Here is a 24,979-nt window from a genome sequence, read left to right as displayed (position 1 = left end):
AAAGTCCCCCAGGGTGAGTGCTTGAGAAGAGCTTTTGAGATTACTGGATAGAATGGCGTTGAGGTCTTCATCAAAGGTGCCGATGGGGCCTGGCGGGGCGGTAAATCAAATGGATATTGAGGGTTTGGGTATTAGTGAGTGGGACTTTGACTGATAGTGTTTCACATGAGAGGACATTGGTGGAAGTTGCTAGTCTCATGGTCAGACTACATTTGTGTATAATGGCGACACCCCCTCCTCTGGAGTTGGGGCGATCTTGCCTCAGGATGGAATAGTTATCTGGGACTGCTAGCATGAGCATGGGGCCTGCTGCAGGGTGTAGCCAAGTCTCGGTAATAGCGAGGAAATCACAATCTTCTTTAAGGATCAAGTCTGCGATTTCTGTGGCATGAGCTACTAATGACCTGGCGTTGATCAGGGCTCCCTTGATTTTAGGGCTGGCTGTGTTTTTAGTAGTAGTTATATGACGTTTGTCCTGTGTTGATGCAAGAGTGCCCTGACTGGGGAGGTTGTGAGGGGGTCTGGGGATGAGGTTGTAGGGTGGATTAGATGTTTTTGTGGAAGAACTAGATCGAGGCGGCTGCTCTTTGGACTTCTGTAAAGTGGGCAGTGAGCGGGCGAGAGGCTCATATATTTTGGCTAGTCTAGCTCTAAGTCCTAGGTTCCTATCTATGGTAGTGCCAGGGAGACTGGCGGGTAGCAACAGAGGGTTGTTTATGTCTGTGTATGGTGCCTGATTGTTAAGCATGGTTGGAGAAGGCATGTTGGGTAAATGTGGAGCCATCTTGAGCTGAATTACAATGTTTAGGAAGATGAGGATGCAGGCAAACAAGCTAGTAGTAGATGGACACATACTAAGTAGTGGTGAGAGTGTTGGTGGGCTGGGGAATAGGCTTAGTTAACGCCAGGTAGACCAGTGTGCATTTATATTATGGACCTGGGATAGAGGTTACACAATTCGACTGAAATGCTCTAAGGTTACACCTGTTTTGGAATTGAACAGTTTGGCTAAAAGCCCTAAGCGACACCTAAAAATTGGGATATTGCAATGTGGCTGAGGGACACTAAAAGCACATGGGTTTAGGTGACACAAGTGGTTAAGAAGCACTACGTAACCTCTGAGTTTGAGGTGGGTGATATAGTTAGAATGCCTAGCGTACCACCTAGATTAGAGATACAAAGACTAAGTTGCTAGAGATGCTTATGGTGTCACCTAAATAAAGTAAAGCCGTGTGGCGAGGCAGCAGTGTGTAACACCTGGCTGAAATGCATAGAGCACCATCTGAATTCGAAGTATAACAATGAGGCTAGAATGCATAAAAGCACCAATTAAGTTCAAAAGAGGCAAGCGGGCTGAAGTACATAGAGCACCATCTAAATGCGATATATGGCAATGAAATATGGCAATGAGGTTAAAAATGCATAGAACACCATCTAAATTCGAAGTATAACATGAGGCAAAAATGCATGGAGTACCATCTAGGTTCAAGAGAGGCAGGAGGGCTAAAATGCATAGTACACCTTCTAAATGCGAAATATGGCAAATAGGCTAAAAATGCATAGAACACCATCTAAATCCGAGGTATAACGGTTCCATGTAATAATGTCGCCACAAAAATCTCGCCATGCAAAAATATCGCCGAAAAATGGCCGTTTTTTGTGGCGACATTATTGCATGGAACATGCGGGCGACACCCCCAATCTTTTTAAAAAAAAAAATGTTTTAACATTTTTTTTGCCCCTGTCCCCATATATATGGTCACCCATATAATATCGCTGCAACCTTTTCCCGGCGATATTATTTACGGTGACCATATATATGGGGATAATATTACCTGATACCGGTATAACAATGAGGCTAGAATGCATAAAAATTCTGGTGGTGTTTCTAACAGCGTCAGCAACATGACTTCTTGGTGTTTAGTCCAAGCTGTCCATACACGTGTCCCTGATCATGGCCTGCAGATCTTCATTAACACATGGATAGATCTGTATGTCCCTTGGTCGGTATGGCTGGCTGAGGTGATACCCCTCAACGTATTTCTGAATCATAGGCCCATTAGGAATTTGTCCAAAATAGAATGGATGATTGCAGTGTTTTCTGGCCTTCTTTCTTGTCATGAATTTAGTAGGAGGGAGGCTGGTGGCAGGATCCCGAACCGCTCTTCACTCCCACACAGGCCTCCCTGTTGCCCTTCTTGCTGCTTCTTTTTCTCTTTATATGCCCGCAACCACTTGACAGGTTGCAGGCCTGGACTCTCAATTGGGCTTCCTGACTATAATTAAAGGGACATGCCTGACCTTTAAAGCAATCTACAGGTATCTATCTTCTTCGTCCCAGTACTAGAGTGGTGAAATGAGGTTTTAGTGTTCATCACTCCTAGTCGCCTCTTCCTCGTCCCAGTACTGTTAGAGGTCAAAAGGAGGGAAGAGGTTTTACAATAGCCTATAAAGGCCGGTGGAATGTTAGGTTGGCCTTCAATATGGAAAGGGGATACCATGTCTCACCTACCTCATCCTTAACCCCTCTCGTCTTCAACCTCTTTCGGTTGCTTCTGGATTGGTAATGTTTCTTGTCATTATCTTGGTCAGTGGGACAGGGATAATAATACCCCATAACTGCCTCTGGTATAGAGGATTCTTAATGAAAGGGAAATGCGTAATACCTTGTCTCACCTGAGGACATCTCATCCCCAGTCCCCAAAGACCCCCTACCCAGGTGATCCTCCCTCGCTTCTCCACCCCAGGGTCAGGATACAAAAGCAATGCCCGTTCCCAGGCCACCTGATAAGAGGATCCAAGGGGTGTAGATGCGCAAATGCTCTTAGGTTTCTCACAGAACACAGTCTTCCACTGCTCCCTCGATTGATGTTGCCCGTCACAGTCCTGTGCTGCAGCATCCTTTTGCAATGTCTGGAGTACCTGACCCACTCTTCCCCTAACTTTAAGTCATTATACTCGCCCATTCTTCATGCTGTCAGGGGCTTGCATCCCCTTCTTTGTTCCAACCTGTAGATAGACAGGTCCAAAAATATTCTGATCAAGGCTCTCCCCCATTCCACTGTGTTGACCTTGCGTGCTCTCTGTAGTATCTCCTCCTTATTGCTATAATAGTGGCACTTTGCGAACTACAGAGCGGGGGCCAGCCTCAGAGCCTACCCATCGGTGCACCCTTTCAAAGTGCATCTCTTTATCGTGTTCTCGAACTAGTAGCTTCTTCCACACCTGGTGCAGGAGTAATTCCTAGTCCCTTGTCCACTTGCCGCCCTTACAGGGAAACACCCTTATCCGCAAGTTTTCAACACCATCCAGCTTGCTTCTGGCTTCCTTTTCTTTGATTCTTGCCTCCAATTTCACCTGCATGACGTCTACCGAGAGTTGGTTGTTTTCTAGGGCCTCCACTCTATTTTCCACCTTTACAACACGGTATCGGATGGCCCTCAGGGAGGGCCACACTTCAGCCCGGAACACTTTCAGCTCAGCCAATGCAGACAGAATGTCCTATTGGATGCCGCTTACACCTCTTTTCTCCGCTGCGGCCCCTCCTGCTCTCTCCATGGTTTTAGGTTCTGCTCCCCACACTACACGTTACACCACACTCCCATAACTCCATGGGTCGCTGTGAGGGGTCAGTAATGTGTGACTCACGACTGTGTTAAGTTGTCAGACATTTTATTGCACACAAAACTATAAAATAAACCCTAACCCTGGATTGTGTAGTTTATTTTGGAAAACTTCAATTCCACTTCTTTAGAATGCCAAAAGTCCATAAAAAGGACAGGTTTACAGGGAAGATTAAAAAGGGGTTCCTCCCAGTCTTCCTGGCTTGATTAACCCCCACCCCCCGTGTGATCCGCCACAGTACACATGGCCGGGAACATAGAGCGCCTGCCTTCCCCATGCCACATGAGAAGGGTCCCAGACCAGGTTCTTGGGGGTGGGGGGAGGGTTCTGTCGGATTCTCCCTAGTCCTGCAGTGGAGCTTTAGATAACTATTACGCAGCTGTGTGTTGTCCCCTTCCTGCCTGTCTACTGTGTGCGTCCCCAACCCAAGGCACATTCACGGTTCTGAGGGAGCTGGGGCAACCTCGTTCTAGCCTCTCTGTTGCTCTTGTGCCCCTGGCCTGTGGCTGCACCGCTGGTCGCTCACTCAGTGTGCGCAGGGAATCGCGGTTTGTGTGTTTTCCTATTGACCTCCCTTGCGACAAGTCTCAGTGTGGGGGTCCAGAGCCCAGTCCCTGGGCCCACCAGTACAGATAACTCAAAGTGCCCCCACTGGCCGGCTTTTCCGCTTCAATCTGTGTGCGTGCCTCCAGCCCCATTCCATTGTTGCCAAGACTGGCCTCTTCCTCGACCTCAATGCCACTCGGGCAGTGGATTCCCCCATGTGCTTCATCAAACCAGGCTTGTCACCCCCGGAAGCCTGTCTTAGCTCCTTGGGTCCATCAGGGTGCAGCGCCCTTCCCCCTGCACCACATCGAGGTCTCGTCAGTTACGCGACTCTCGTTCTTCACAGGGGAAGGCTCCCTCTTCCCCAGCCAGCATGGAGGAGGCAGTCACGGGGGGCACCGTCACCTGCCACCGTGCTGTCCTGCCCATGGCGCCCACTGCGCGCGCTCTCACCCTTACTGCTTTCAAGCACTGAGGCCGCAGCAGACCCAGCAGCCACAAAGCTCCCGCTCTTGATTTAGGTGGCCCCATGGTCGGCGTCAATAGTTCCCAAGCCAGGCCACTGATCCGGACCACCCTCAGTTCAGGTTGCGCTCAGGGATCCAGGGGCACAGAAACACCCACAAAATGTGGCCTGTGAGCGGTGGTGACTGGCGGCGATACAGACAGAGTATCCGCTGGTTGCGGAGCTCTGCCTTTATGCGGCCATGTTGCACCATGCCCCCTAGTGGTCTCTGTGCCCCCCCCTACAGATGCTAAAGGTCTGGAGGGATGGGCAATTCACATTTTGCTGAAAATGGAGAATGTTTCTTTAAACTAAAGTTGGACATTTATATTTAGCTATTTTATATAGCCCTAACTTACTGCCTGGCTACTGCTTCTGAGAGCTTTGATTCACTTCCGCATGCTGCAGTGCAAGAGAAATGCTGAGTTCAAACGGTCAGAAAGCATGGAGAGCATCCGTGTACCACTGGGTATGTGCAGGGGGAACAGACTATAGGATCCAGAGGGGGCCCAACTCCCCCAAACAGCTGTTCATCCAGTTCTTTTATATTAAATGCACGCATGGGCCAAGAAAGTGACAAGAGCACGCTATGGGAAACATAGCGCTTGGGCCCTGATTCAGAATAGGCACTAGAGTCCAGTAAAGATATAGATACGTGTGTGGGGGGTCACACGATGGATCACCAATGTCGATTTCAGCAGCTTCATGTAGATTTGCGTGATAATCATGATAGGAGCAAACATACAACCAAGCAAAGCCCTCAGTTATTAATCCACACAAATTCAAGTCCAGTATTCAGGAACTCCTACTAATCTGAACCTTTAGTGTATGTCCCTATTTTCAAGGTAATAGTGGTTAAAATTAGCATAAACATCTCTCAGCTTACAAGCCATGTGTGTGCTACTTTAACCACTCTTAACTTTGTCGTGCCCAATATAAGCAGCGATCACTTTCCATATTTGCAAGAAAATTGTTGATTGCTCCAGCCTGTATGACCATTCTGAAGGGCACTGGGATTGTGTTATTGGCACTGCTGAAATCAACTCAGCAGATATTTTTCATGACTCTTTATTCTTACCTAAGCTCTTGTAACATTATCTAGTTATGCATGTTGATGTATTTTAATTTTCAGCGTTTATTCAGTCTTACTAAACTGTGTCTGTTTTACATTTCTCTTTTGTGTACAGCATGGTGCATTTTATGTGTAACTTTCTTGCGTGAGTATATGTGATCCCCTTCCACGAGGTAGATGTACATTTCTAAAGGGACAGCCGGGAGCAGACTTGTGTTCAAAGAGGACCTGCACATCCTGTGGTAGGAAGCTTTTATACTGCGCCAAATCATTGTACTGGTGCTCTCTGAGTGCCTAGGCTGTCTGGATCCTGGCCTATTGTGCCATAGCCAGGGTTACCTGACCTACCTCTGTAGTGGAAAAAGTAGAGGGGGGGGGGTAAAAGGGATTTGGAAAAAAGGGTTCAGATTCTGTAGCAGGGGGAGGAATATTTTGTGATCACTTGGGTCCATGTAGGTCCAATTAAGTTCCTGTTCATTGATTCAGGACTTCGGAAAAGATGATGGAAAAGAGGATTTTTTCTAACATGTTTGTCATCAAATGGGGTACGCAAGGAAGTAAGAGACATTCATGCATTCATTGCTTTGTATCTTGTTGAAATGTCACTGTAAGGTCCCTTCACAGCGGTTGGATGTCATGTCATTGGGTATTAGGGCCAATGCTGCTGTTGTAGTCCACAAATGTGTGTGGCCATAATGAGGGGTGTACCGATATTTGTCTTCGCGTAAGAGCTATTTCGGCTTCGGCGGAATGCTTAATTTTCACTTGAAGCCTAATAGTTTCCTATCATGTACTTTGAGTACTGCTTTGACTGTGCATGGAATCATTCAGGAATGACATGTTTATCCTTTGAAAGGATCATTAAACAGGTAACCACACAACGCCGCTCCGCGGAGCCATAGAAGTGAAACGGGCCATCATGCAAAGGCAGCAATGCTGCGGGGAACGCCTCCCTTCATCAGAGCTCGCACTAAGCAATGACCGAGCAAAGTGGCACACATACTGCACCGCCGCGCACCCAAAATGCCTGCAGTGGCCTATCGAATTACCGCAAAGAAAATGCAAAAGGGCAATATGTATTCCATTTTAACAAAACCCATGCTTTATTAAAAAAGAACACACCACGGTTATCAACGCAGGCAAAGTAATGAGGATAGATGGGGGCTGGGAGCTCTGTTTGTTGAAATAGTCCTGTACACTCTGTGATGAATCCTGCAAAGTCATCACAGAATCCTCACCTAAAGTCTCCTCCTGGGTGCCCAGGGGAAGGCAGCTGCTACTTGATCCTAACCTTCGGGGTGGCATTAGCTGGGTGGATCACCTGGGAGGAGAAGGCTGCCAGGGGACTGCAGTGACTCCGTTAGGAGAGACGCAGTATTCATCTTCTTTCGGAGGATGACACCTAATGGCTTGATGTCAGAGTAAGGCTTTCCTTCACATAAGTGCCCAAGTTGTTAGTAGTGAAAATCCTTATGGTCAACATGGGAAGGTATATGTAAGGATCAGAGCCCTAATACCATTGCTTCTGATAAAGGTGATGGCCTCTTAGGTTTGAGGTATGAAAATACGAACCATCAATTAATTCCTTTAAAACCCTTTGCATATGAATTAAATAAGGTTAAGATTGAAACCCTTGATGGGAAAAGGAACAAGAGCATTAGGGACTTCCTGTCCCATAATGCTCCAGGTACTGGGACGAGGAAGAGTGCCTCAGAGGCACAGAATTGCAGTATGCAGTCTAGTGTTTCAAATGGCCCACACCTGAGCGGCACTTTTAAATATTTAAGGCCCCTTCAGGGGCAGGCCATTAGAAGCAGTACAAGAAGTAGTGGCCGCCAGCAGTGGAAGCAGCAGAATCTGAGAAGTGAGACACCAGAGCCGCCGCTGTGTTTGCAGCTGATTTCGGTGCTGAGAGGGATGTAGGAGCCGGTAACCTGACGTGCAGAGGTCGTGCAGCAGAAAGCGGGCTGCAGCAGGTTGTCGGTGAGAGAAATAAGCTTCCCCCACTCCGTGCCTTACTCCAGTGGCAGGTGTGCACCAGAGTACACAGGGAGCAAGGCAGGCTCCCTTCCTGAAAGGCACAAGCCACAGGAGTGCAACCAGAGCTGTCAAAAGCTCTGGTCTTGTCAAGAGAAGAAGAAGCTGCAGCGGTGGTGGGTCAAGCAGACATGCAGGGAGAGTTGACCTTTGTGTGGTGGTCTCAGGGCACTCCGCGATTGACCGCTGGCTACTAGCAAGCTTTTCAAATTCCAAACTAATGAGCGAAAGCATTTTTGGCACAATACCTATAAAGCGAGAAAGTGAGAGAAGACAGCTTGCAGCTATCATTGCCAAAGTAAAGAAGAGGTTATGTTTCAGCAAGATAACAATAAGCATTGCCTAGGCCAAAGAAGGGCAATTATACAAAAAAGGGGAGACATCTTTCTAAATGAGAAACTTGAATAAAGGACATTACCAGCAGATATTTGGGGTGATAGTAGGAACCCAAAGGTGGAAGGAGTGACGACCTCCTTGTAGAAAGTATCAAGGGGAGATGAACATAACACGCATTGCATGGGGCAAATAAATCGGTGGAACAAACAGCATCAATGGGTGTTGTGTCCTCATGAAAGAAGTTGTGAATCGTGATGTTTTTGAAGGCTAAAGGCTTTTATAAAGTTGTTGCAAGCCTGACCACATAGTACTTGTAGTAGTGGTAGGAGTTTTATCCTGGCAGGTGAGCATACCCGGAAAGGGACTCTTAATGGTTAGTCCTGACAAGTTAGTGCACCAGGAAGAAGATATTGAAGTACTGCATTGTGGTGGAAGCTTGTGGTGCAAAGAAAGTAGCAAGTCCACTTATGTGTTTATGTTGTATTATGGTAAAACCATCCTGACGTAATACTTTTATTTATGAAGAAGAAATGTAAAAGTAGTTGTTCTTCAAAGAGGAGAATTCATATTGAAATATTCACTGAAAATGTGAAGACAAAGGGTCTCATTATGGCCATACCAGTCCAGACAAAAGTGAACCCTTTCCAGACCGGCATGCTCTGTGTCTTCGCTTAGGGGCAGGGAACTACTGGCAGGCCAGACCTGCCTGTAGTTCATGCCCCTACCGGCAGATAATTCACTGAAGCACCAGCACCGTTAACAGCGGTGCCAGTGCTTCAGAGTTCACATTGTCCGATGGGACTCCAAGGGAATGAGAATTTACCACACCTCTGCCACCCGTAATATCCCAATATTACCGGGATGTCGGTGGTGGAAACAGTAAGTCGAGGTCGCTGGTACTACTAAAGTCTTTTTGGTTTACTAAGCAAGAGCTTGTGGAAACTTTGACAATTATGCTGAAGAGTGACACCTTTTTTTTGTTGATAATACGACAATCCAAGTGCAAAGTGAACAGCTCACGGAGTGAAGGAACTTTGTGTTTGAAACAGAACTTGGCTATCGAAAGGAACTTTGTGTTGCCTTTCAAGCCACATTGGGCTATTGAAAAGACTTTAATTGACTGGAACTTTGATCCAACCCTGGATATAAGGATACAGGGTTATAAAGTATATGTTTACATAGAACTGTTAGTGTGTGGAGTTTGTTTTTTTTTAAACTTTTATTTTTGGCGGCAGAGGTAGCATGGTACACACATCAAGGCAACAATCACAATTTAGATAGTATAAGGTGAAGCAATACATGAAGCATAGTACATTGGTGGTAATAGCGTCAGACAACAGACATAAGGGAATCATGTAGGTATGGGTTCATGTAGTAAGGATGGTCACTGAAGGAGTGGGGGACGAAACAGAGCTGGAGGTGCCCTCCCCTTGACAGTTCAGGTATGAGTTGAACTCCGTCCAGATGTTTCTGGGGCGAGAGGTGGCAGGGAGCATAGATATAAATTCCTCCTCACAGTTGCGCGACCAAGTTAGCATGTGAAGCCATTTCTGGTGGGTCGGGGGGAAGGGACTTTTCCAGCTCTGAAGAATGCATTTCTTGGCTATCATACAACCAATATTAAGGAATCTAGCCGAGCCCCTGGTGTCATCTGTTTTCCAGGCACCAAATAGGACAGCCAGCGGGTCGGGGTCAATTACAGTGTCAGTGATGGCCGTGAGTGTTTCTAGAATACTTTCCCAAAATCTAAGCAATTTGTCACAGGACCAGAACATGTGTAAGTGATCAGCCTCTATAGCCCCGCAGCGGGGGCAGGGGTGCACCGCAGCCCGGGCGAATCTCGAGGTCCTGTGCGGAGTGTAGTATAGTCTATTTAGGAGTTTGTACTGCATGGCGCGGAAACGGAAATTGAGGGAGACTTTTTGGGTGTGTAGGCACATAGCCCACCAGGTCCCGTCTGATATCTCCAGGCCTAGTTCGCCGGCCCATTCAACTCGTGCCTTGAGGGTGGGTGTAGGGGTAGTGGCCTGAAGAATCTTGTAAAGTGCTGAGACTATTCCACGGGCACCACCAGAGTTAGCGATGTATGCAATGGCCGAGTTGTCAGGGGGCTCTTCAGGAAATGAGGGCCATTTGGTACGGAACGCAGCCCTTAATCTAAAGTATTGAAGGGTCTCCAAGGCGGACCCTGTGTGGCCCGATTTCCAAGTTTGGGGGTCAATAAACCTGCCATTGGGGTAGAAGTCCGTCAGTGCCCGGTATCCCAGCTCCCCCCAGTGTCGAGCCAATGACGCATCATGAGTGGGTTCTAGGCCGGGAAAGTCCCAAACAGGAAGCCATTTGTAGTACGGGGAGGCCTCCGGTGTCTGAAACAGAAGGCGAGCCCAGGCTAATAGGGTCGTGTTGAGTGGGTCAATGGGAGAGTCGGGTGTGTATTGCCGATTTAGTATGATGGACATTAGGTCAGTGCCAGTCGCCGCCAGCCGTTCCAGTTTGACATGGGGACGCACTGGGGTACCGGGGTACCAGTGAGTGGCAAACTGTGCCTGGGCCGCGTACCAGTAGAGTGATAGCTCCGGAGCCGTGAGTCCCCCTAGTCTATATGGGAGTGTCATGTCCGTCCACTTTTTGCGCACTGCGCCAGAGTGCCAGAGGAACTGTGCACAAATTGTGTGTAGTCTAGCAAAGTAGCCCTTCCCGGGCCACACAGGTATATTGCCAAAAGTGTAAAGAAGTTTGGGGAGAAGGATCATTTTAATAAGGGAAAGCCGACCCGCGATGGATAACGGAAGGGCGCGCCACCGTTGGACTTTAGTCTCGACTATCTGTGCTACCGCAGAGTAATTATCAGCAAGGAGGGTGGATTTAGTTAAGGATATTTGCACACCCAGATATCTAACGCCCTTCGGTGACCAACGGAGGGGGTATTCAGTGGTGGGTTGTTGGGTGGATTGAGTGAGCGGAAAGATCTCAGATTTTGAATAGTTGATGGTGAAGCCGGAGTGGGTGCCAATACGGGTGATATCTCTCAATATTGGGTCGAGATGTAACGTGGGGTCTCGGATGTATAGCAAAACATCATCCGCATATAGAGATATAATCTCGGGGCTGTCTTTCAGTCTTATCCCCTTGCGGGCATGATGAGCACGGACATAGTCCGCCATCGGTTCAATTGCTAGAGCGAACAGTATTGGGGAAAAGGGGCAACCCTGTCGGGTACCCCTAAAGAGTGTGAAAAGGTCGGACGTCAACGCATTGGTCCTCACCCTCGCCACGGGAGAGGTGTATAGTAATTTAATGAACCTGATCATGTTTGGGCCGATGCCCATAGTCTCCAGAACAAGCCATGTGTATTTCCAGGAGACCATGTCGAAGGCCTTCTGGGCGTCCAGTGTGACCGCCACCGCTTGCGTATTCTGATCGATGCGGGACATCACATTAAAGAGTCTCCTAATATTATGGGAGGTAGACCTACCAGGTACAAAGCCGGCCTGATCTTCATGGACCAAATACGTCATAATTGGCAAAAAACGATTCGCAATGATTTTCGCAAAGATCTTCGTGTCTATATTCATAAGGGAGAGGGGTCGGTAGGACCCACACTCATCCTCCGGTTTACCGGGCTTGAGCAGCACAGTGATAGCTGCCTCGCGCATGGAGGGAGGGAGGATAGATAATCGGAGCGATTCATTCCAGACCTCAAGAAGCCTTGGGGCTACTATGGCGACGTGTTCTTGGTAGAAGGCGGCAGTTAGGCCGTCAGGTCCCGGGGCTTTGCCTTTGGGCAAGTCGGAAATGGCTGTCACTATCTCATCAAGTGTAATAGGGGAGTCCAACCCATCCCGAGTAGTGGAGGAAATCTCTGTGGTGGGGATCTGGTTGAGAAGTTCTCGCATATATTGTTCAGTGTGTTCAGCGGGTTGGGAGTAGAGGGACCTATAGAAATCAGTGAATGTGTCCAGGATTTGTTGGTCAGCCCATTGAGCATTGCCCAGATTGTCTTTAATGGAGGTGATTTGCTTTCGGCCAGATTCCCATTTAATCAGTGACGCCAACGTTCTCCCGGGCCTGTCCCCCTCCCCATATTCCTGGCTGCTTGAGGGCGGCCAAGGTATTGTATTTCGCTGACGGCAAGCGTGTTGAACACCCGGAGTTCATCGGAGACTTGGGTAAGCGTGACAGGGTCAGCCCTGGTGGCACACTGCAGTTCCAGCTGTTTCAGTTTGGCTTCAGATCGACCCAGTGCGGTTCTGATCGTTTTCAGCACTCCAGCCTCACGGGAGATGGACATACCCCTAATATACACTTTGAAGGCGTCCCATCTGACTGCAGCCGAGGTATCTCGGAGAGTGTTGTGTTCAAAGAAGGACTGGATATCAGCAAGTATTTCAGCCTTAAACACCACGTCCCTAAGGGCATCCGATTTGAAACGCCAGGTGCTAAATGTCGGGGCAGGCACACCCAGCCTCACCGAGAGTGTAATAGGGGAATGATCAGACAGTGTGCGGGGTAGGATCTGGGAGTCCACCACTCCACCCATGATTCCCCTTGACACAAGAAATAGGTCTATCCTGGAGGAGCTATCATGCACTGATGAGTAGTAAGTGTAGTCCCTAGATTGGGGGTGTAGCGATCTCCAGGCGTCACAGATGTCTAGGTTCTTGGTGTGGGAGTTCAGTCTGCGTGCGGCACTAGACAGGGGACGGGGGGCAGCACCAGTTCTGTCCAGGACCGTATCCAGAATAAGATTCAAATCCCCACCCCAGAGGATCGGTATACCCACATATCCCAACAGGATGGAGGCAATAGTATCGAAAAATCCAGGAGAGTCCACATTGGGGCAATAGGTGTTGACAAGTAAATATTCTCTGTTAACTAGAGTGCAGTGCAGTATAACATAGCGTCCCTCAGGGTCAATGTAACTTTTGTGCAGTGTAAACTTAATGGACTTATGAATCATAGTTAGAGCCCCCCTGGATTGAGTGGAATAGGAGGTGAAGAATCTTGCCGGCCCCCAGGTCGGAGCCATGGATCTAGGGATGTGGCCATCGGAGTGGGTCTCCTGTAGGAACACTACTCTACACCCATGCCTGTTGGCATAGGCCATTATTTTACGGGCCTTAGTATGGTTACTTAACCCCCGGACATTCCATGACATTATGACGGTAGACATTGCGGTGACGGATATTCCATTACATGACATATATTCTCAATGGACATCACAGACCCACCAATAGTGCGTTCTCCAAAATTCGGAATCAATCTTGCAGTCGTGGCCTTTTAGTGCGCGCCTCATGCAACCTCGTGTGCCTTTTGTAAATAACACCCCGTTCCCTCCCCCCACCCTCACCACCAACCCAAGTTTAGCAGTGTGAACCCAACCCATCCCAACCAGTGCACAGTCGGGTCGACCCCAACATGATCCAATCTGTGCAAGAGCCCAACAGGGGCTAACCCAAAACAAAATTATGAAGAACAGTGCAATCGCAGTGGGGTACGCCATTGCCGTGTGCCAGCGTGCTTGGAACCAAAGGAATTCGAGAGAAAACAAGCAGTGTGTGTGCGGTTTGGTAATGTAGGATGCTGCAACTATAGGTGGCCGTGTCGAGCCTGCATGCGAATCCAAGAAGCATGCCACTCAGCAATAATTGGAAGTCAACATGGGCAGAATGAGTAGTTCAGCATATTAACTTACAGGAGCTTATTTGAGAAAGTAGGTGCAGCGAGTGTAGCCCAGAACATGTGAAAAACATAAACGTAACAGCAGAATAGTTGTGAAAAAGGCCAATGTGCAGTGGAACCATCTAAAGCGCCCGACCAGAGGCCGATCAACAAGGGCAGGCCACAAGCAAAATCTAGACATTCCCCATCATGTCAGCGGGCGGAAGAGGGGGAATATGTGCTTCTATGAATTTCACTGCTTCCGAGGGCACGGTGAAGAAGTAAAGTTTATTGTTAAATGTGAACTTTAGACGCGCAGGAAATAGGATGGCATAGGGAACACTTCTTTCCCTGAGCAGCTTTTTAACGCCAATGAATTGGCGACGCTCCTGCTGAACTCCGATCGAGAAATCAGGGAAAATTCGAATCACTTGTGAGTCCAATCTGAGCTCGCCTTTTTCACGTGCAAGGCGGAGGATCTGGTCACGGTCTCTGAAGCTCAGAATTTTCGCAATAATGGGCCTCGGGAAGTCCCCAGGCTTGGGGCGCGGAGCCAGTGCTCTATGAGCCCTTTCAACAGTGAAGAAGGGGGACAAATCAGGATTGTCTAAAAGTTCCTTCAAGAGGATCTCAACAGCCAGTTCAAGTCGACCCTTCAGTGCATTTTCCGGGACACCAATAATGCGTATATTGTTCCTACGAGATCTGGATTCGAGGTCATCACATTTGGCCTTTACCGACTTCATGTCTGCGACAAGGGTAGATACCGTACTCTGCAGTGTGACTATATTGTCCTCATTAGAGCTGATCCTGTGTTCAGTTTCGGTGATTCGCACCCCCTGTTGATCTAGTTTAGCCTTCAGGGACGCCACATTTGCATTAATGTCGTCCAGTTTTTCATGAAAGGCTGCAAAATTTCTAGCCATTGACTCCATCATGATCGTCAGGTCTGCAGGGGGCCCTTCCGCAGGGGGTGGTGATTCGTCCTGGACGCATGATGCATGGGGCGATTCAGACCTCGGGGTGGCTTTTGCGAATTTGTCCATGGCCCCGGTCTTGCTGGTGTTTCTGGACCTGCTGGACATCGTGTGGCGCGAAGCCTGAGAGCTCACGTGCCGTGGTAGGACTAGTGTGGGTGCAGTAGCTCCGCGCGGTCACAGGGACGTGGTGGAGGCCGCTATCTTGTCGGCGGGCAGAGCTATCGGGGGAGGGTCACCCCGAGCCGGGAATGACCAGGCAGTTGGCTCCTGTGGGTCTCAGGAGGTGTAGTGGGCATACGCCGGGCCGCGGGGCCCAGTCCTAGCGAGGAAACGGGGGCCAGCAGCCGGGTCGGGCCAGGGAATCGCAACTCCTCACCTCATGAGCGGCCGCCCGGCTGCGCACAGGAACAGGATGGCGGAGTCCCAGCGAGACCACGCAGGGCCCCCGCGGCCGTCACACGCGGCAAACGACCGAGCTCCAGCGACGTCCAGCGAGGCCTCCGGGCTGCCGGGTGATATCCTCCAGGTGGGCCGCGGCGCCCCAGCGGCCGCGGCGTAGAGCGAGGCGAGGCAGAGGCACTGCAAGAGCGTAAGGCAGCGGGCAGGGAGATCCAGGCAGCAGGCGCCGGTACCCCACGTCGGATCAGCGCGGCCGGCGTGGGTCACACATACAGCCCCCTCGCATCAGCCCAGGACAGCCGGCCGCGGCGGTCCTGATAGAGGGCCAGTCAGGCAAACGAGCCGCGGAGCCGCCAGTAACAGCAGGGGTATCTCGGCGCCGCCACACACCCCGCCCGTCGGAAGTGCGAGGGCCCAGAGCGGCCCAGCGCGGAGGGCAGAGCCCGCGGCTGAATCCAGAGTCAGAAGGTCCGAATCAGGGCCAAATTTCACAGGCCGGTGGCTCAGGGTATCAGCAGGGTGGGAGCCAGGTCTCAGATCGGGGGAGAACAGCAAACCGCAGATGGAGCCAGATTCGTAGCAGCGGCACACAGAGCTGAAAGGCTAGGCAGCCATTTTGTCGGCTGCTCAACAGCGCCCCCCCAGTGTGTGGAGTTTGAACAACCATATGATACCTATATGATTTTGTTGTAAGTATAAGTGTGAGGGAACAGATACCCTTTAATATTAGACTGCTTTCCTTTAGTCTTAGAGTGACAGGCAAGAAAATTCTTGTTAGGTTGGGAAAGCGAGGCATTCATCACACACTTATAAGTCAATAAAATGGCTACTTGTGAAAAACCTCTAAGTGGTTGTCCGCCTCGCATTTCAGACCCCCACAGAGACAGGGGAACAAGAGGAATACGCGCAATGGATGTAATACATGTAGATCTGCGGAAGTTGTCTGTGATATTGCTTCTCCCTGTGTGTCCTAGCACCATGTCTCCACGGGGCTCGACATTTGCATGCAAAGAATATCCGTGTGTGTCTGTGTGTCTTTATCCACCACAGGGTTTCAGAACGCAGTGGGTGAGTCTGGTGTGCTCTTTAAAAATGAATTCCTGCCCTGCTGGTCTGGAGGCAATCGCACCATTGTACACTCAAGCAGTATTTCTTGGACTCTAAATCGTTCGATCGGATTCCGTAGTTTTAAGAACTTCTCGAAATAATTGATTGCGCACATTTATGAGCAGTGAAACAGCATATATGACAATGTTACGCTTTCTATTTTGGGGCAACAAATTACTAGAACAGTTCTTGTTGAGAACAGAAACGTTTTCCTGCAGTAGTGAGAGATGTATCCAGGCTTGGAAGTCTGTAACATCTCAGGGGGTTAAAGCAGATATCGGATACTCAAGATCATCACCTGTGTGTTTCTGGCTGGTGCATCCAACTCCGTCTACGTTAGAACATGAAAGTAAGCCACATCTTCCATATTCTTCCACTGCAACAGGGGAACAGGGCTTTTTAATATGTGCACTATAAGAAAAGGGGCATTTGCTTCAAAAAGACTGAGGAGTAAAAAACATTTGCAGAACTTGAACGGCGTGATAGCATGGCCACATACAAGGGGTAAAAAAGTGCCTCTTGGAACCAGTTTTAGAAGAAGTTTTCCCCACTCAGTAACACAGGTAGAAAGCATGGCGTTAGCACCCCAAAGGCTTGTATTCGGAAGAACTTCAACAGGCAGCAGGGTGCCAAGTGATGTAATCGCTCCTTTTGTGTTTTGTGTTTCAGCGCCTTGCTGGAGGCAGAAGGCTAAAGATGGGCAGGCACAAAAGAAACATTTGAAAGTACAAGTAGCTATTAAAGTCTCCCCTCACAGTTATTGCATGCATGCATACTATACGTTTAGGCTAGTCTTGGTTACTTGGGCCATACTTAACAAGCAACACCTATGCATGCACACAAATACAAAACTCTGCTGTTATTGAACAGTTTATTTTCTGACAATGTATTCCTTTCATGGTTTAGCCAAACATCTTCTGTATACAACAAAAAAGTGAAATGCAATAAATAATGGATGTACGTATTTTAAAGTGTGTTTTTAATTTGCCAAGTGTTTTCTTGTCTACATAACTTTATTAAAAAGTCAACTATTCAACTCTGTATTCAGCTCCAGTCGAATACTTAGGCCAACTAGTCGGTATTCGGTCGAATAGTAAATGTACTATTCGGTACCCCCCTAGCCATAATAGACTGATATGTAATTACCAGCACATGTATATCGATGCGGGGGACTATCGCTCTCTTTTACAAATGTAGGAGGAGGAATATGAAAATTCCTGCAGTTCCTCCTTAACCTCCTGCCACATTCAATCCAAACTCCACACATGGTTTTCCTATGAAGACTGAAATGCAGACCCATTTCCTTTTGAGTCATTGTCGAAGATGAACTGGAGATAAATGGGCCAAGGTGAGACTTAAGGGGAGGACACAGTAAAGCAAAGGTTGACTGAGTGAGCTGAGTCATTCTCTGTACCTCCCAGAATGTATGATGAGGTCTATAAAACACGTGTTCATGCTCTGAAACACTTGTGTATGAGCGCAATACAAATAAAATATCAATATCAATATAGGGTAAGTTACCGCCATTTCTAACCCCTGACTTGTTCTCTTGATCAAAGTGTATCTGGGGTACATCACTTTATCTACGAGGACATCTGGTTAATTATTCAGGAAATAAATGTGATCTTCTGAATGAGAAAAAATTGGATGCTATATTTAAGCAGTAAACCCCTTGATGGGGGGGCTGTTACTGAGTCATGTATGCCCCAGGGCCATAGTTACAGGCCAGAGTGAAGCAAGGGCCTTAACAAAGCAGTGTGGCATTACCAAACGTGGCAATGCCCCCCCAGCAAGGTGGATATTAGTATACCGACACGTTGAACCGGGATACTAATAGTGTTGAAGTTGTGAAACTACGGATTTGTCATTTCGCAACTTAAAAAATCAAAATAAAAAAGATGGCCGACATGGAATGGGGAGAAGGGACTTCGTGTAGTCCCTTTTCCCGTTCTATGGCAGCCATTCAGATGTCAGAGCTATGCCGGGAACACTACTGTTCCCAGTGCCAGCAACCAACAAGGAGGCGGGATGCTCTGTGAAGAGAAAGCTTACTGCTCCACTCGGCCGCAACCCCCCACGAGCGCAGTGAAAATTCGCTGAAATCGGCTTTAATAAAAAAAATTCACCGCGACTAGGAAACCAACAAGGACTCACCCAGTCATTTTGATAAACATAGGAGCGGAGCCCCTTTACAGCCTTCAGACACCATCTGCCACCATTGGAAGCCACGAGGCTTCGTACCTCTCCAAGATAGCCGACGCTAAGGGCACTATCTCCTCACCCTTCTGTTGCTGCACCGGAGCACTCTGATTGGCTCACCATCCCAACAAGAAGCCAATTGGGTCTCCGGGAGGCGAGAGCCGGCCTGCGAGAGAAGGCTCTCAGAAAAGGCTCAGATCCTGACTGAGCTGACTGAGCTGCAGGCTGCAGGGCCTAATGCACTGTCACCACCCACACTATCTATTGATATACTTGCCTAAAAAGCCAGTCCCTGCCTATCCTGGCCCTGAGCCTATCTAGAACACCCAGGTCCTGAGCACTGGACGCTTCCCCCTCGCTATTCAACAGCCTTCCTTGGAGCCCCGAGCAGGATTTAGCAGACACTGGACTATTTACATCACTGAGGTAACCCCTAATGTAAGCACCTCCTGCCTGTAACTGTACTACCACTTGCCCCCTTTCTGAAGTACCAATTGATATTTGCATCTAAGTACATGCATTGCAACATGTTATCAATATCTAGCAACCTGCAGCATCACCTTCTGTCAATTTTACCTATTGTATTACCTTTGTAGTTGCACTTGCACTATACTGCCATCTGATAGCTGCATTTAGCCTGGTAGGGCATTGCCATCTGATAGCTGCATTTAGCCTGGTAGGGCATTGCCATCTGATAGCTGCATTTAGCCTGTTTGTGTATTGCCATCTGATAGCTGCATTTAGCCTGGTAGGGCATTAAGGTCTCTGTGCTGCCGAGACTTAGCCATTGTTGCACACTGTAACTACCTAGAAATACAACCAAAACCTAGCCGCCAGTCATTATGTGCCTGCCCTCCATAACTTATAACTCCCCTGTCTCCTTCCCCTACTCACCACCATAGCCATCACCAACGTATGCAGCCCCACCACCCAACACACACCAGCCATGACACCCATGCTTTTCATGGCACACCGTGCCAACACGTCGACTCATCCCCTGCCCCCACACAATCCCTACCTGAACTCACCTGAGCTGTGGCTAGAACACTTCGCCACTAGGCCTATGCCCAACCAACCTTGCTCAGCAACCATCAGGAGTGCCAGACTGGGCTCAAGACTTCCGCGCCACACCCGGTCTCCCTTAGCGGCCCTCTCACCCCCTTCAGAGCCTTCCATCTCCACAATCTCACCGCAGCAGCATCACCTCACACGCACCAACACCGAACAACCTACCCAAAGCTTGCCCAGGTGCCCTGATTAAGGCCAGGCCTGAAACCATGCCTAACATAGCCCACATTCTCGACAATCCAAAAGTAACACACAACCTCAAGGGTGGTCTCATCAACGTCAGATCATTAATGGCCCACGCCTCTGAAATTGCTGACATCATCATCTGCAACCAACTCGACTTCCTAGCAATTACTGAAACCTGGCTGCACAAAGCTGCTGGCCCTGCCCTAATGCTTGGCATACCCCCGAACTTTACCATCTTCAGAAAAGACAGAGAAATTTCCAAAGGAGGTGGCATAGCTTTTATCTGCAGGGCCAGCCTTACCATCAAAGAAATAGATAGCATTACTATGCCGTCAGTGGAACTACTCTCCCTAAAACTAGAAATCTCCGCTTCACGCACCATCATGGTGCACCTTATCTACAGACCCGCTGGCCCACTTGGCACTTTTGAAAAAGACATAACCACCCTCTTAAACACTAATGCTAAACCAGGAACACAAATCATTCTATTAGGCGACTTCAACTTAGGCTACAATGACCTAAAAGACTCTAATCCCTCCACCATAGTCAATACCATCCTGGAAGCAGGCCTCACCATAGGCAACAACGGCCCCACGCACTCTAAAGGCTGCACATTGGACTGGGTAGCAGACATCAACTGCGTTTCCCTCATAACGGCAATTGAACCTTGCTTATGGACTGATCACTATCTGATCTCATTGACCATTTCAGATCTTCCCCAACCTAAATCTACTAAACCACTTGCTCCTCCTGCCTACACCCGCTGCAAAAAAAATATAAGCCTATCAATCCTCCTCCTGCTGATCCAACCTATCACTAACCACACTAACTTGACCACCAACCCTAAGGTTCTAACTGACCTGTACAATAACACCATCAACTCAGCGATTGATGCCATAGCGCCGCTGAAGCTCACCAAATCTAAACCTCATGCCCATCTCAATGCCTGGTTCACGCCTACGCTAAAAGCCCTACGCAAAGAGAAACGACATGCAGAAGCATGCTGGAGAAAAAACCCTTCTCCCCACAACAAAAACCTCCTTACAGACATCCCCTATAGCTACAAAAAACAAGTTATTTAGGCAAAAAAAGAGACCTTCAACGACAGAATAAAAAAAAGCGAATTCTAATACCAGGGAATTCTTCTCCATCCTGAGAGAATTAGAATCCCCTATTGCACCCATAGATTCCTGCACCAAAGACAAAGCCTGGTGCACAAACATTCAAAATGCCTTATGCAACAAAATCACAATGTTATAAGACAAAATAGCAGCCAAAAAAAATCCCTCCACAACATTATCCTTTCCACGCAAGAAACCATCCTTCAGGAACTTGCCGCCAACCAAACCAAACCTTTTAACCAATTCAGCTTTAGAGCCATTTCTATTGTGGAAACTAAGAACATCATTACGTCCCTTAAATCCTCGCGATGCCTTGGTGACACCTGTCCAGCCTCTATTTTCAAAGAGGCTGCACATGAACTAGCCCCCTTCGTCACATCATTTATCAACGCATCATTTAAATCATGCTCTGTGTCAACCAACCTTAAAGATACCTGGATACTACCTCTCCTAAAAAAAGCAAATCTGGACCCTAATGTCCCAATGAACTATAGGCCCATAACAACTGTCCCGTTCCTCCTAAAAATCCTAGATAAAGCTGCATATCTGCAGATCCAAGATTATCTGGAGATCAACAATCTACTAGGGACAAGACAATCAGGATTTAGACCGAGACATGGAACCGAAACAGCTCTCCTTGATCTTAAAAACCAACTAGACGAGCGCAAAGATAGAGGAGACATACCTATTCTCCTACTCCTAGACCTATCAGCTGCATTCGATCTGGTAGATCACAAGGTTCTCTGTAATCACCTCAAATCGGCTGCCAACTTCTCCACAAAAGCCACTGCATGGATAAACTCATTCTTGGATAAGAGAACCATAAGAGTCTTCTCACCTACATCAGCAGCTGATCCAGTCCCCATCACCTGTGGAGTCCCCCAAGGGTCATGTGTTTCCCCCACTTTGTACAATATTTTTACAAAGCCTCTGTTTGATATCTTGGACAAACTAGGGGTCTCATATACCAACTACGCTGACGACACCCAGATCCTTATCCCAATCCAAGGAGACTATGACAACGACACCAACCGTATAAATAAAGTCTACCAAATTATCCAAACCTTGATGGCCACGCACGGCCTATGTCTCAACGACGACAAGACCGAGCTCTTAATCATTGGTTCCACTAGTAAACTTAACAAATTATCCCATTTATAGAATTCCATCACTATTGATGGCATCAAAATCAAGGTATCCAAGGAAGTCAAAACCTTAGGTTTCTACCTAGATTCAGCTCTCACTCTCGACAAGCAAGTAAATGCTACAGCCTCAGCAACTAGCTACACCTGCAAACTCATTCTTGAATGCAAACCTTACCTGTCCACAGACAACTGTACCACCATAGCACGAGCCCTCATCCTCTCCAAATTAGACTACTGCAATGCACTGTACCTAGGCACCAGTAAACACAACACTAACAAACTCCAAACCCTGCAAAACAATGCCCTTAGGACAGCATTAGGCATTCCTAAAGGACAACACATATCGGACCAAAGAAGAGCCGTCAACTGGTTGGCCATCAATGACCGCATCAAACTTAAAACTCTGAATATTACACACAACTGTATGAATAATAAAGCTCCTGCATACCTCACAGAGAAATTCACAGAGAACGACCTCTGAACGACCTATTAGAAAGGCTCAATCAAATAGTATGAAGGTCCCCATCTTCAAATTGAAAATAACTGGAGGGTCCAGCTTCCCAGTACTAGCAGCTCTTCTTTGGAACTCCATCCCAGATTCACTCAGAGCTACTCCTTCCTTCCATGTGTTCAAAGATAATGTCAAACTCTGACTTCACACCAATGACTGTTAAAGCCCTAACGGTACGGTTTTATTTAATGTAAAATACTTGAAACTGCATTATATCCTATTTGTAAGCTACATGACACTGTAACATAAGTAATCTTGTATATGTGAAACTATAATACTAGCAATGTATAATACCAATGTACCTGTAACCTAAGATTATACTTTCTGCAAGCGCCCAGTTGCTTAACGGCCCGGTGTGCTCTATAAATAAATAAACAATACAATACAATAAAGGGGAGGGGCTGAAATGTCTGGAAAAGCGGGTTGGGAGTGGGGGATGTGACACGGTGGGCGCAGAGGAAGCGTAAGGAAGCAAGCCGGAGGGCGAAGATGGCGGCTTCCTGCTCTGAGGGGGCTCGAAGTGGGGTCTGTACTGTGTGGTAAAGCCCCCGCTCCAAGCCTCCTCATTGGCTGGGAGGCTGCCACCTCGCCCACCTCCTTCCGGGGTACTAATTAAAAAAAGAATATTTTCATGATTGTGTGTCAGTGCTGAGTAAAAGAGCAGGTAGTCCACTGAGGAACGTAGAGGAGGGAATCATTGATAGTGAAACTGACCGGACTGGATTGCAACATATCAGCATTAAGAAAAGACCAAAACTTGGAATTTTTAAACCTGGGGTGTGACTAATGTAACTTGATATCCCGGATCCTTTTAAATGTGCCCAAAGGCAAGATGTCTCAAATCAATCACCACAAGAAAGGGGCGCGGAGGTCAGCTACAGGGGTGACATGAGGTGTTTTTCTTTTTCAATCACACTGGCCTTTCCAGGTTTCAGGCCACATGAAGGTGCAAGTGTCTTATCTAGGCCTTGCCTCTGCATCAGTGCGCAGTATAGGCTAGTGTAAAATTCATAAACAAATCTCTCTATTGTTTGTTCGTGATCTTGTGTCAGGTTTCATGGTCTTGTTTCTGGGCAGTTACCAACATCTGCCTGCTTGTACAGCTCAAGGTCGCAGATACCTCGTAGTCCCCAAGAAGATGTGTCCAAAGAAAGTTCAATTGCTTGAACCAAGATTTTTCTGGTCTTATTGATGAACCCAATCACGAATCAAAGGGATAGTTTCAAAGTAACACATTGAAGGAAATCAAGGGAACCCATAACTTTTTGTTTCAAATAGCATTTTTATACAATGCAAACTACTTTTATGTTGCACTGGACTGCGGGAGAATTGAAAGTCGATCTAGTAAAAGTGTTACGAAGAGGTCAGTGATTGGACGTTATGACGTTGTTACATCGACAAGCTTTTTTTCAGGGAGTTTTTGGCTGAATATTTTCGGCTGAAAAAAATGCTCATTGGAAAATATGGCATGGGGGAAAGGAGATATAATGGGTAGTGAGGTGTGGGGAATAGGCACTAGACCATAGCGAAAGGTGGATTGGGGGAACCCCCCCAAATAAAAAAAGACAAAATGTTGATGAGTTTTTTTGGCTGAAAATATTCTGCAAAAACTCAGCAAAAAAAAACCAGGTGCTCTAAAAACATAGAACCGATTGGATATGATGGTCGAAGGGAAAGCTCTGATGCCAGCTGGTAACACCACAATTAAATATGTAGACATTCCAATCTAACTACATATTTACTTTATTCTGGGGATTCCAGTTTTTTCATATTTGTTAGATCTGTTACAGATATTGTGCTTAAAATTCTACAATTTACACGTTACTAACAAATTATTTCATCGAAACCAAATTACTCCCATTTCAGGGAGCACCCAAGCTCTCAAAGGCAGGGCCACAAAAGACATGCATGAAACTATCAATCCTCCTAAAGTATAGAAAGATTTTGTATTTTTGTGACATTAAAAAGGCTCTGCTCTATGTTTCAGCCGATTGTGGTTGCCAGAGATGTCAATTTGTTTCTGTCCTAGATCCCTATGCAGATTTCTTTAGTACTCCTGAACATCACTTCTCTTTCATGCCACCTATTTATCAGGTGCCTCCATATTTGGACCTTTAAATGGCAGGAGTATTGCATATATTGCCTTGGGTGATTGTTATGATCTATCAGCGAGTTGGGCGCCTGCCTAATGATTAGTGGATGCAGTGCTCTAGAAAAGATTTGTAAGTGGGAGTACTCTACGCCCTATTTTTAAAGTTTAGAGTAAGTCCAAATCCCAATGAGAATACCTTATAAGCGAGTGCAAATGTTTTTGTAATATTTATTTCTTTGCATCTAGTTATTAATGCACATTAAAAGATACATGTTTACCACTTCCAATCAAGCAGTTAAAACAAGAGTTGCTTCCTGGGGTACTATGTGCACTACTGCAGTTTTACTCCCTATTTCTATTTTTTGGGAGTATTTGACAATTTGTTGGGTG

Source organism: Ambystoma mexicanum, chromosome 13 (genome assembly GCF_040938575.1).
Source record: "Ambystoma mexicanum isolate Mex_15411 chromosome 13, UKY_AmexF1_1, whole genome shotgun sequence".
In the NCBI taxonomy this organism is placed as follows: Eukaryota; Metazoa; Chordata; class Amphibia; order Caudata; family Ambystomatidae; genus Ambystoma; species Ambystoma mexicanum.
This window is presented reverse-complemented; position numbering follows the sequence as displayed.